This window comes from Eucalyptus grandis, chromosome 8, assembly GCF_016545825.1.
Source record: "Eucalyptus grandis isolate ANBG69807.140 chromosome 8, ASM1654582v1, whole genome shotgun sequence".
NCBI classification, from domain to species: Eukaryota; Viridiplantae; Streptophyta; class Magnoliopsida; order Myrtales; family Myrtaceae; genus Eucalyptus; species Eucalyptus grandis.
Window position 1 is genome coordinate 58436280 of NC_052619.1, and position 12967 is coordinate 58449246.

The 12967-nt window shown below is 41.7% G+C and overlaps 1 long non-coding RNA gene across 2 annotated transcripts; it reads left to right on the forward strand.

The window, feature by feature from the left end:
• The first annotated feature begins 884 nt into the window (after positions 1-884).
• On the forward strand, positions 885-4154 carry LOC104415334. Of its 2 annotated transcripts, XR_005545157.1 has the most exons (3): positions 885-1556; positions 1691-1776; positions 2563-4154. It is a non-coding gene; the product is annotated as an uncharacterized LOC104415334 (long non-coding RNA). The 2 variants fall into 2 exon arrangements; XR_001979952.2 differs by having other exon boundaries at positions 885-1776.
• Positions 4155-12967: the final 8813 nt, after the last annotated feature.

Here is a 12967-nt window from a genome sequence, read left to right on the forward strand (position 1 = left end):
ACAATACACTTTTATATTACAGTTTACCAAACACAATTTGCATTTTGGAAAACTTTTTTAATTTAAAGTTCTTTGCATTTTCCATGGTTTTCCCCCAAAAGTCTAACAAAACGCACCATATATTTAGATGCATATACCGTCTTCTTTTGAGGAACCAAAATGATAATTCAAGGCGAGTATCAATTTGAAATGGAATCATGAGGTATTCATCAAGAATTCTTGATGATGAACCATTTGATTTTCAAAATGTTGATTAAGGATATTAAGAAAAATTAAATGCATCATAAATCATAACCTTTGTATGCAATTTGGTCCCTAAATTTTTAATTTGTTCAGTATGGTCCTTTGACTTTTAATTTGTTCAATGTAGTTTTTGAACTTTTGATACATATTCAATATAGTTTCTGAATTGTATAAAAATGTACAATGTAGTCCCTAAACTTTGAGCCAAAATGTAATTTGTTTAATAAACTTTTAATTTGTCTAATGTGATCTTTGAACTTTAGTACAATGTGTAATGTGATATCTAAATTTTTAATTTGTTCAATATAATGCATGAACTTTTAATACATATTTAATACATTCAATATTAAAAATTCAAAAATCACGTTGCACATTGTGCTAAAATTCAGGAATCACATTAAACAAATTAAAAGTTTAAAGAACAAATTATATTTTGAGCCACAATTCATGGATTATTTGTATCATTATTCTTATTAACTAACCAGGTGGATGGACTGTGTTTTGGTTTTAAAACTCGAAAAAAAAAAAAAAAAAAAAAGTGGAAAAAAATGGAAAAAAGAAAACCGGTCTTTGGATTTCGGGTCGGGTTTAAAGAAATAAATAAATAAATAAAACTCTCACGCCTCTTGCCCTAGGCTTCCTCCGCAGCAAACGTAACCGCGCACTCTCGGCAATCCTCAATCCGCCCCAAAACCCCACTCCTCTCGCACTTTCTCACTCGAATCAGATAGCGGTGTTTTTCGGTAGACAATAATTCTGTTTTTTATTTCAATACAAGAGCGCTGGCATTCTCGCCGCTGGCACGGATGCCGACCGTGGTCGAGGCCGCCGGGACTTACGTCCATTGGCGAGCGCTCTGGCCCTGTGCATGCCCTACGCGAGGAGCGGCAGGGGCCAATGCCGGTCGGGTGATGCAGCGGGATAAGGTCGCTCGACAACGCCGGCAGGCATCCGTGCGGCGACGGGAGTGGCATACTCTTGTATTGGTGCCTCCATTCACCATTTGTCTGCGACTCATTCGTTGAACTCATCAATATGGTATGTTTCTATCTCCCTCTCTTTTCTTTTTGTTTGCGTGTGTTTAGGGATAAACAAACTCCAGTGGAAAACATATTGTCTACTTGATATTTTGTCTACTCGATATTCCGTTCATACTTGCCACCGGCACCGGCGGCCATGCAACCGTGGCCCCAGCATTGGTGGCACCAAGCAGCGATCAAGGCAGCACTGCATAACGCATAACAATATGAATAGTGGAGACAGTAGTGGAGACGGGCAGCAGTCGGTTCTGTCAATCAGCTTTTCGGAGTGGGGTAATTCTTGATGGAAAGTGTAGTAGTCATGACTGATTTTATCTTTTGTTGTCAATGAATTATGGATTTTGAACATATTTTGGTAGAGTGGTAGTCATGACTGATTTTATCTTACCTTGCTGCTGCTACTTTAGACACCCATGAAGCAGCATAAAGATTGCAATTTCTCCTATGCTGGCTCAAAAACCCAAGTGAGGCTGGCAATAGAATCCATAAATATGTAAGTTGACCAGATGTAAATTTATAATCCAGCATTTGCTATTCTATTATGCTGTAAATATGCTTGAAGTGCTATATTTATATTCATTTTTCACTGCGGATATTAAGTAAAAATGTGAATATGATTTACTAAAGATCAAGGGTCTGAAGAACACTGATCAACTATTGTAGATTTCCGACAACTTGGATGTTTGAGACTCAGGACTGCATGTTTGGCCTTCCTTTTCATATCAAACTCAATGAACTTAATGGTCAAAATAGCTAAGTGGAATAACTTTGTTAGCATTGTTACTCTTTCTACTAAATTATTTTCAATGAGTAAAAAGAAATACTGTGTATGAGAGTGGTTTTAACATACTTACTCCTTTTAACCCTTTCCCCATGATGTTTGGCATCTTTTTAATAAAACTTTGGAATGAATGAGCACCAATGGATAATTTACTAGCTTGATGTGGATGGAATAGCTGATTAAAGAAATTGTGTGTCTGTCAAGGTTTGCTTATATTTGGAAATAAAAATGAAAAAGCTTTGGACAATCAATACTTCTGATAACGATCCTCAGATTGAACATCACGGATGGGAAACAGATGGTACTAGCATCCTTAATTGGTATAGACCCATGAAAGCTGTGGAGATGATGTCGACAATTTGTGTCCTTATGTCTGTCTGTTTGATGAGAGTTACTTCAGTTAATTGACCGGTTTCTTGGATGAAGCAATGGAAACTGTGCAGCTCTTTTAATGTTCCTCTTAAGGCCTTCTTATCGATGTTTATGTGGCGTATGCAGAAATGCTCAGATTTCTTTATCTTCAGCAACTACTCAAGATAGAGAAGTGACCGAGCCAACATCGCCGCCTCTTTTCAGGCTACTAAAATCTGCGAGCTGCAGGGTGTATCCTTCACAAATGGTTGCAATTCGATACACTGCTGTCACATGCAGAGAGTTGCAGTTTTACACTTAGAGGAGAGGTGCGAACTCGCAATGGACTGGGCAATGGAAATGGAGCCTTTGTCGAAACATCTGGTGCCATTACTAATTAACTTTGCATTACCTGCCTCCTTAGAGTATTGACGTAAAGCTTTCCAACAGTTTTGGAGATGGGCAGCAGACGGGTCTGTCAATCAGCTTTTTGGAGTGGGGTAATTCTTGATGGAAAGGGTATTAGTCATGACTGATTTTATCTTTCTTCGTCAATGAATTCTGGATTTTGAACAAATTTTGGTAGAGTAATAGTCATGACTAATTTTATCTTTTGTTGTCAAATTTCAGATTTTGAACATATCTTGGTAGTGTAGTAGTCATCCACTGATTTTATCTTTTGTTGTCGATGGTCTTTCATGTCAAGATTTTTTGTCTTGTTTGTAACTCAGGCAATTGACATCCATGCTTTGCAAAAGCTTGTTGAGCATGCAGACATTAATCTTGATGAACAGGATGCTGATGGATATACATCTGAGGGCTGCAGCAAATGGTAACATGGAAGCTCTAAGGGTGCTTGTCTTTGCCATGGCCAACTCAAAACTAAAAACCAAGCAAGGTGTTACGGTGAGAAGCTTATCAGAGTTGACTCAAAATGGGGAAACATTCGAAGACCCACGTCATGTGGCATGGGATGGACTGATTGATCTGGTTCATGTCCTAATGAGCAAAGGTCATGATGTGAATGCCCCTGATGCAGATGGATATGCCCCACTGATTTTAGCTGCAAAGGGAGGTCACAGCGCTCTGTGTGTGCTCCTAATCTTACATGGAGGGAGGTGCAGCTTGGAGAATGCGAGACATGAAACTGCTCTCTCACTCTCAAGTGTAAGCTGCACCTCATTGGAAATGAGATAGAGAGAGTGACCTTAGATGAGCTTGCTAGGAAGGTGGTGTTGGAGGGTGTTAAGAAGCACAAGAAATGTGGCAGAGGAACTCTGCACGTTAAATTATTGAGGATGGTCAGGCCCACTGCAGTTCTGTGCTGGGGCAGGTCGAGCAAGAGGAATGTGATATGCAAGCGGGCCGAGGTGGGGTTAGTTTGTCTTTACACTGGAACTGGAGGCGGAAGTTCGACACAGATGAACCGAGGATGTTCCATGTCGTGACGATGAAGAACAAGGAAATCCACTTTGTGCGCAAGGGAGGCAATGAAATGGCTCAGTTGTGGGTGAGGGGAATCAAGCTCATGATGAGGGAAGCCGTTTTCGGCGAGAGCGAACGGAGAGTGTGATTCATCGAGCTGCGGGGGCTCTATCCGCAGTGTATATGTAATGGAAGCTAAAGGAGATCCGCCTGATCTTCATTACACTATATCTTTAGTAATCCTTGTAAAAAAAACCTTTTGGTTTATGCAGTGATCGAGAAAGAGATTTTTCATGAGGATGGCAAACTAGTAAGCTCCATTTCTGCTCTTTTCTTTGCATCATAATAGCAAGTTCTCTGGCATTGCAATGGCAGGAGCTATATTGAGCAAGTATTCTTGCATTACCTTGATCAAACCACATTATCACTTTGTGCTTTAGCTTCTGTGATCCTTGTTCAGTTCAAGACTGCCTTGGACTTTCAGCATTTTCAGAGGGCCACCTAGGGTTTAATATAAAAATTTTGTGCCAAAACCATTCCCACTCAATTTTTATTTTTCCATTTTTGTCCTCGTGATTCACTGTACATTTTCTTCTCCGTTCCAATTGCGTGGCGTGGTTGCCTGAGGCTGCGATGGGTCGGTGACAGGCTAGAGAGAGGCTAGCGAGGTTGCAACTACCTTGGTGACCGTCAACGACCCGTCGCACGACCTCGGCAAGTCGTGGTGACCCCTTGCCGAGTTGCAGCCCCGCAACCTAGATTTGGGTCACGTGACCTCCATGAAGGGCTACCGATATCGCGCGACTAGGCAGCCCTCACCGAGGTCGCACGGCCTCCGGCGACCTAGATCGACCGACCTGCTTTGGGTTTGAAAAGCCAACATTCCCTCAAGGTGCCTTTTAAAATTTTTACCAAATATCCAATATTTGGCCAGATGGACTTTAGACACCCAAAACTCCTTCCCAAAGCAGGTCCTGTTGGTAGTTTGTTTATAAAACAAATGAAGATGTGCCTTGTCCCACATCGTGAGTGCACAAGTTTGTTTATCAAATGAAGAGGTGCCTTGTCCCACATTGTGAGTGTGCAAATTCGGATTTATTTCTATAAAAATTAACTATAAAGTCTTGTTAAATTGTTCATGAAAAGTTACGGTTATTTTTTATTTTTTATTTATTTAATTCCAAATTTTTTTATGTCTTTTCAACGTAACCTTTGAGACGTATTTGTTCATTTTGTAACATTTCCCGAAAGGTTGCCTTTGTTCTTTTTTGCAACATTTTGAAGAGTTGCCTATATTCGAAAGACAAAAATAAGTAACATTGTTTTGAGATCAAACAATAATCTTCTTTCATTTTTTTGTTTTCTTTCAAAAGAAACTACCGTCATTATTCTAATTGTTTTCTATGAGAGATCCTAGAAAAATACTAAAATTGTTATCTAGTATTCTCATTTGAAACTTTGTTGTATTCTAAATGAAATTTGTCGGTGACCATTAACAATTTTGTGGGGCAAATAAATCCTTAAAGAAAGTGATATCGTGCCTCAAAGTCTGACTTGATTACTCGATCTGACTTTATTATTCTACCTAATTCGAAGTCATATTTTTTCAACAGGTCCCAAACGCAACCTTTGCCACTTGAAGTTGCAATTTGACTTGGGATGGAGATCTGAGACGAAGATGATGACCAGAGATTTGATAGAATTGCAATTTTCTCTTGATTGATCAAGGAGATACGAGCATGCACGTGATCCGCATGCTTTGTTGACTAAGTTATTGCGGAAAGCAAGAAAAGGCGATCGCCTTTGTTCCGTGCATATACCTATTTTTGAGTTACTTAATCCCAAACTCAACCTTTCAAGTGTTTTCACTTTCCGCAACTATAAGCGGTGAGCAACCGGACCAATTCACAACAGGACTGGTCTGATTTCCAATTCCAAAAAACGGGAGCTAACCTAGAGTTGTTCGGTTTCGGGTTCTATATTTTGAACCAGTCGGTTTTACTCAAAAACCTGAAACGTCGGTTTCAGGATAAAACATGTTCTTTGCGAGACATGGACCCGTCATGTTTTTGTTCTTAAAATTGCGTTCTTAATACAGGGAGATTGAAAGAACATCATTATGGTGTTCTCGGTCCTCTTTCTTTATATTGAACCCCCACACATATGAAAACAGAATCCAACCTTCGCGAAAAAAAGACCACAGCATGACGAATACGGACCCAAGGCTCCGACTTGCATACGCTCTTTTTAGAAAAATTGGTCTATTTTTAAAAAATAAAAAAATAAAAGCAAGATGAATGAGAGGTCACCCTGATGGCTGCATAAGCCCATACAATATAAGGATCTCCGAGCTTCAAATCTTAAGGACTCACCACCTTCCACATCAACTGCATCCATATATTCATTATCTTCTTAATGATCTCCCTCACCATTTGGCCCTTACGGGTCTCATATCATCCCTTGAGCCGACCGCCGAGCTAGATTTGGCACAGCAGCCCCCGCCTAATATTGCACGACCTTGGCGAGGGCCACGTGGCCCACAAGGCTAGCTAGTCGCCTAGTGGCAAATTCAAGTGAATCAAACCCAAGTATTTAAAACAGCGAAGCGTTCTAATCCAAGTGAATCCAGATAGAGAGGGGATAAATGTAAGGCTGAAGAAGGAGAAAGATGCTGCCTACAATTTTAGGGATGAGCTTGATGGGCTAAAAATCAGTTGATGATACCATGAACACTCATACACATGATCAACAACAATAATGGTCTAAGTAAAACTACAAGCCAGTTGAGGAAAACAACAGGCTTCACTGCAACGAACGCAACAGGCTACACTGCAGTTGTTCTTTTTCCTTTTTTTCCCCTTCTCCCTATCATATCAAGCACCATCAAGGGGAACCGGAATATGAAATAGGCTGGACTCAATTCGAACATAAACTCCATCTCCCCCCAACACACGCGCATATTTTGTTTCAAACAGTATTGCAATAGAACATCGAAAATAAAATAGAGTCTATAACATTGAAAATAAAGCATCACCAGAGTGAAACGTCCGGTCACCATAAAGCCTAAGAAAGTTAAATCCTGGACATTTGCAATGCCAAGGCGAACTCACGAGATACTGGGGCGGACATGGGCGGTGCCGAATTGGCGGTGCATTGGCGATGCTGAGGTAGACATTTGAAATATTGAGGTGGACATTGGCAATGCTGAGGCGGAAAGTGGCGGTGTCCAGATGTGATGGGTTTAGTCTATGATGATAGGCTTAAGGCCTGTCCGCCCATGTTGGGCCTAAAAGCCCGGCCCGCAAGATAAGAGCCCATGGATGAAGGGTTGAGATATGAAGAGGTGTTACGTTGAGGGGATGTGTCTTTTGGATAAGACGCTTTAAGGAAAAGAAAAGAAAGGGAACAGAAACGACGTACGTATGTTTTCACTTTCTCCCTCTCCCAAAAAGAACATACATCTTTTTCAGAGTTTTCTCCCCCTAATAGCAACAGTACGCTTCTCGGTAAAACGAGATCAGGATTATTCCTTGAACTTCAACATTGGTGCTTAATATGTGGACAATAAGGTACGCTCGATTCTGTAGTGTATCTTTGATCAGTGATACATGTGATTCCTACGCTCGTCTTCCGCATTTGTTTTAGAGGTTTGATTTAGTATCGAATCCGATTTAGGGAATCCTGTTATTCCCAACATTAGTATCAGAGCCATCTTTCATGTTTCCCGATCCATTTTCATGTTTGTGATTTGTTTTTGATTGAATTTTCGTGAAACACCGCCGTCGGCCGATGGGGGACGGAAAAATCCCAACACCCGCGTACTGTTCACCCCATTTTTTGATTTTCTGTAAATCAAAGTTCGATTTTGATAGCACAGGGTCGAAGCTCTCGTCGATACAAGAAAAACGAGTCACGAATCGCCGTCGGGGGCCGCCGGACGCGCCGCCACTCGCGGCCGGAACAGACTGGGGTCGTCGGCGTGTGCATACGGTCTCCATCGGGCGAGTGCATCACACGTGCTATTTCTGTCCCAGGCGCATGCGATGCATGCGCGGAAGCCTGGCGCGTGCCAACTGACGTCATAGTGACATCAGCCATGCACGCGCGTGGCATGTGCTGGTCGGTTCGTCTGACTAGCTCGATCGATCCGACCCGGCCTCATAGGCCCGAATTTATTTTTGTGTCGCAAAAAAATTTAAGGTCGACACAATAAAAAAAAAAAGAAAAAAAGACACAAAAAAATTGAATTGATAAATTTATGATAATTTTACCCCAAATTATCTTTATTTACCACCAAAAAAAAATCCTTAAATTAGTACATCCATAATAAATATACCTTAACTAGTTTCTATTAAATTCTACCGTTAAACTGCCGATATTGATGATATTTATTAGTTTGAGATGTACCAGTCTGTGGTAAAACTAATGTGCGATAAATTCGTCGTAAAATGTATTAATTTAGAGTTTTTAGTGATTAGAAAATTAGTTTTAGGAAAATTTATCAGAAGTGTACCGGTTAGAGATTTTTCGTGATATTAATCTAAAATTCTAAATTGATACGTACATGCCGTATTTATTCCGAACTCGCCATTATGTCACGAAAAATCTCAAACCACAGTGCTTATGCCACATTTACCACAATTTCACTATAAGATTTCCTTAAATTTGCCATCGGTGTATTTTCAGTGACACGAAAAAAATAATTTGAGATAAACGATAAGAATGGTATTAGTAGTTTCGGATAAATTGTTATATATATATACTAATTTGAGATTTCTGATTACATTAGTTCAAATGAGGAAAGACATGCATTTTCTAAACGTTTAAAACCTATTCTTCTAGGCACCATAAATTCCCTGTCCCGTAGAGTGCTCCGTCGATGTCTCGACTTAATCTCAATCAATGAGTCGCACCTCTTTCATGCGTGTGTCGGCAACTGAAAAAAAAGTTGATCCAGACACCGAGTGGAGCACCGTGCAGATTTAACGCTTCCATCCTTCTTTTACGGGGATGGTGTTGGGCCGGCCGGTGGGCCTTGAGTTTTTGGGCCTGATGTAAGTTTCTGGTGGGCTCGTTTTATAGGGTCAAGTGTTGTGGGCTTTTCCTCAGACTCTGGAGCTCGTCCATGCTCACGCTCTGGCCGAACTAAATTAAAGGTAATATAGAAGCTAGTCCCTCTACCTCCGCGCCGCTTCACTTGTCTTTTCAACCGTGGAAGCATGTAAATGAGGTACGCATCGACGGTCAAGAAATGTCGAGACGTGCGTAGGAATAAAGATGTCAATGGATTGGTAGGACGTCGAGGCACGTCTACTCTGTCCCGACTAGGCAATATCGGGTTGATTTGGCTTCGTCCAGTTCGGTTTCGGTCATCACTTTATTATATCATCCTTTCAATAGCTTGATGGTCTTTGATGATGATGATGATAATAATAAAGTCATTTTGGTAATTTAATGCACTTTTTTTAGAAGTTTGTGCTTAACGCTTTAATGATTGAGGGCGTGTTTGGTAACCATTCTGTTCTCGAAAATAATTTTTACTCGTAAATAATTTTTTTTTATTCCGCTCCCGAGAATAATTTCTGAGTTTTTAAAAACGTTTTGTTACTGTTCAAAATGTCTACTCTCAATATAGAAATGCGTTTTGTTGGATTTTAAGATTCTTTTGTTTCTTTTTATTTATTAATGCTTTTATCATTTTTTTTTCTATGTTTTCTCTTTTCCTTTTTCCTTTTCCTTTTCAAATCTTATTAGTAAGGGGTGACTGGATTTTCATCATGATTGGAGAATAACTTTTGGAGTAGACGCATGGCCTTTTTGGCGTGTGTAGAAACAAGTAATTTTTCCGGGATAACTTTGTTTTCCTTCAAATTCGGTACAAGTAATTTGGTCATACACAAACGAAATCATTAAAAGTTCATTGTGATATAACTCAATGTCAAGTGGATCATCCATTTCCGCAATTTTGATAAGATGGGATCATCCACCTTCCAGATTGAATACCAGTGGGGCTTCTAATCGCAACCCAAGACTTGCTGGTGTAGGGAATTTATTGAGAAATGAAAGGAGTAGCTGAGTTGGTGGTTTTGCTACATTCATAGGAATATGTTTGTCGACACAAGCAAAACGGCCTAGTGGTCGGAACGCAGCTTCACAAAACGACTTGGATTTCATAAGATCATTACTGAGATCGACTTTAAAGCCATTCTTTTCTTATTAGCCTTGAGCACATGATTAATAATGATGGCCCTACTTTGCTTAAAGATATTAGAAGACAATTGCACTCTCACTTTGAGTTTAAAGTGCTGTATAACTTTCAAAAAGGAAATTGTTCTGCTGACTGGTTTGCTAATCTTGAAATCGATAAGTGCTTAGATACTAATTTCTTTTCATTACCCCAACTGCATCGAACAAATGGGGACCTGTTATCAAGACAACATCCTCACTAAATTGACGGCTTTATTACTTTAGTCAACAAACAAATTGGCACCATAAAAATGTCCGAATTGAGAGTGGGTCCATATACCTTGCAAGTCCTCACAGGAAGTAGGCCAGCAGCTTGCATCTAATCAAATAGCTTCTCTGCAGCTTCAGGTCTGCCACCATGGAATAAGGCACCGATCAGAATGTTAAATGTGACGGCATTTGCATTGAACCTGTGAAGAGCTCTATTGACTCATCGAACTTTTTAGCATTGCAGTGTGCATCTATTTCGGTGTTGCAATTATAAACATTGGGCGAGCAGTTTTGTTCACCATCAGTTTGAGCAACTTAGCATAATTGATATGATGTGTGAGGCAACAACCGTCCGTCGATATGTTCATGTAACTACATCAGGCTCTACACCTCCTTGACTCATCCCATCAACGACGCATTTTGCTCTGGTTGCCATCCCTTATATACAAAGTGCCCTGACCTCAGGGGAGAAAGTTCGAACGTCTGGGATTACCCTCCTTTGCACCCTATCGATCAAAAGCCTTCTAGCCTCTACGCGTTTAACGGAACTGCATAGACACTCAACCAACGAGGAATAAGTAACAGCATCCGCGACGTAGCCTTCCCACACCATCCGCTCGAACAAAACCAGAGCTTCTCTCCACCGACCCTGATGAGTCGCGCTGTGAATCAGGTAGCTGTAAGTCAACAAATCAGGCCGGACAACTTTCCTGACCATCTTGATCGACAGAGCAAGAGCTTCTATCCACCGGCCTAAATAGCATAGACCCCAATCAAGGAATTGTATGGGATGACATCCGGTTCGACACCTCTACCGACCATATCCTCCTTACAGCGAACGTCGATCACGGTATTGTAGGCGACCACATTCAGCCTGCAATTCTGCCTTTCCCACTTTCTCAGCAACTCCATCGCCAGACCTCTATCCTCCTTCCCCAACGCGCCTTTCAGAATGGCCGCCTACGTGTACGCGGCTGGGCCTCAACCCATGGTCTCCCATTTCGTCCGCCAGCCTCACCGCCCGATCCCTCTCTCCGCCCTCGCACTGCCCGTTGATCGGCGTGTTCAGCATCACCGAGTTGACCTCGAACCCGAGCTTCAAGACCCTGCCCAGAACTGCGAAACCCAGCTCCCACGGCATAGACAGTTCATCAGAATCCCCCAAGCGGCATAGACAGTTCATCAGAATCCCCCAGATGTAGACATTCAAGCCCACCCCGCGAGAACCCATGTCCTCGATCAAAGCGACGGCGGCACAGTAATGCCTCATCCGAACCGCTCCTTCATGGGAGGCAGAGGTCGCATCTCGACGCTCGCGTCGAAGTGGGACACGGCATCGAGAAGCCTCCCGAAACCGCCGCCGGCTCTAGATTCGCCGTGCGCGCAGCTCACTGATGGATCAGAACAACCAACGGGACGAACCCTGCTCGAACTAGCGCACGACCTGCGGAAGCGAAACGAGCGAATGAAGACGGAGCAGAGGGAGATCGCGCTCCTCCCGGAAAACATCGACTCGAGGAATTGGGTGCGATGAACTCCACGAGCGTCGTCACCTGAACGTCGGCACGCTCCTCTCAGTCCTCGTCACTCCGCTCTCCCGCTCTTCGCCGCCGCCGACATTTTCACGCGTGAGCTCTGTTCTGAGCTTCCATGGGCCCTTTTCTGCTCTTGAAATTCCTTCATGAATTGGGGCCCGGCCCGGCCCAAGAGAGCTCGAGTTCAAGACCCAAAAGGAAAGAGAAAGAAATAAAATAAGGAAAAAATAGGAAGATATTCAGAGAATAATTGAGGAGTTACTTAGGATCCGTTCGTTTCATGGAAAATATCACATTTCCGGAAAATATTTTCTAAGAAGTCATTTTTCAAAAGAATGACTTTTGATATTCAATTGGAACCCAAAATTTGAGTGGAGAATGTTTTTTATTGTTCGTTATCTAATTTGATTTTTTGACAAAAATTACCAAAATAATTAAATTTTAATATTTTTAATTGACAAAAAATTAATTTTATTTTGTGTATATTTAAAAATTTGAATTTTTAATTATTTTTATTTTTAAAAATCGAATTTTTGTTATTTTTAATTTTTCTTTTCTCCCCTCGTCTTTCCTCCTCCTTCCTCGCCGCCGCGTGCCTTGACATGGCCGGCTGTCCGGCGGCCGACCAAGACGCGATCGTTAGATCTCGGCGAGCTTAGGCTTGGCCGATCCAAGCGAGCCGTGAGCTCGTCGGGCTAAAGGATGCGGCTTGCCCGGATTGAGCAAGCCGCAAGCTCGTCGACCCGATCCAAGCGAGCCGAGCTTCGCCAAGGCCGGCGAGCTCGAGCCTCGCCCTTGTCGGATCGGCCTTAGGCGAGGCTAGAGTTGGCCTATGGCGGGTCACGGTGGCCGCCACCTTGGTCGGCCACCGGTCAAGGAAGAAGAAAAGGAAAAGAATTAAAAACTCGATTTTTTTTAAAAAAAGAAGAAGAAGAGGAGGGAAAATAAAGAAAACAAAAAATAATTTGAATTGAAAAATAAAAAAAGGAAAAAGTGAGGGTTTATAAGGGGTGAGGGTTTTATGTTCCTCATTTTAGGGTTCCAACAGGTTTTTTTTTTTTTTCATTTTTAGTTTTGAAAAACGAAAATGACAGCAATGATAAATGATTATCAAAACTAAATGATTCTGCAAAGAC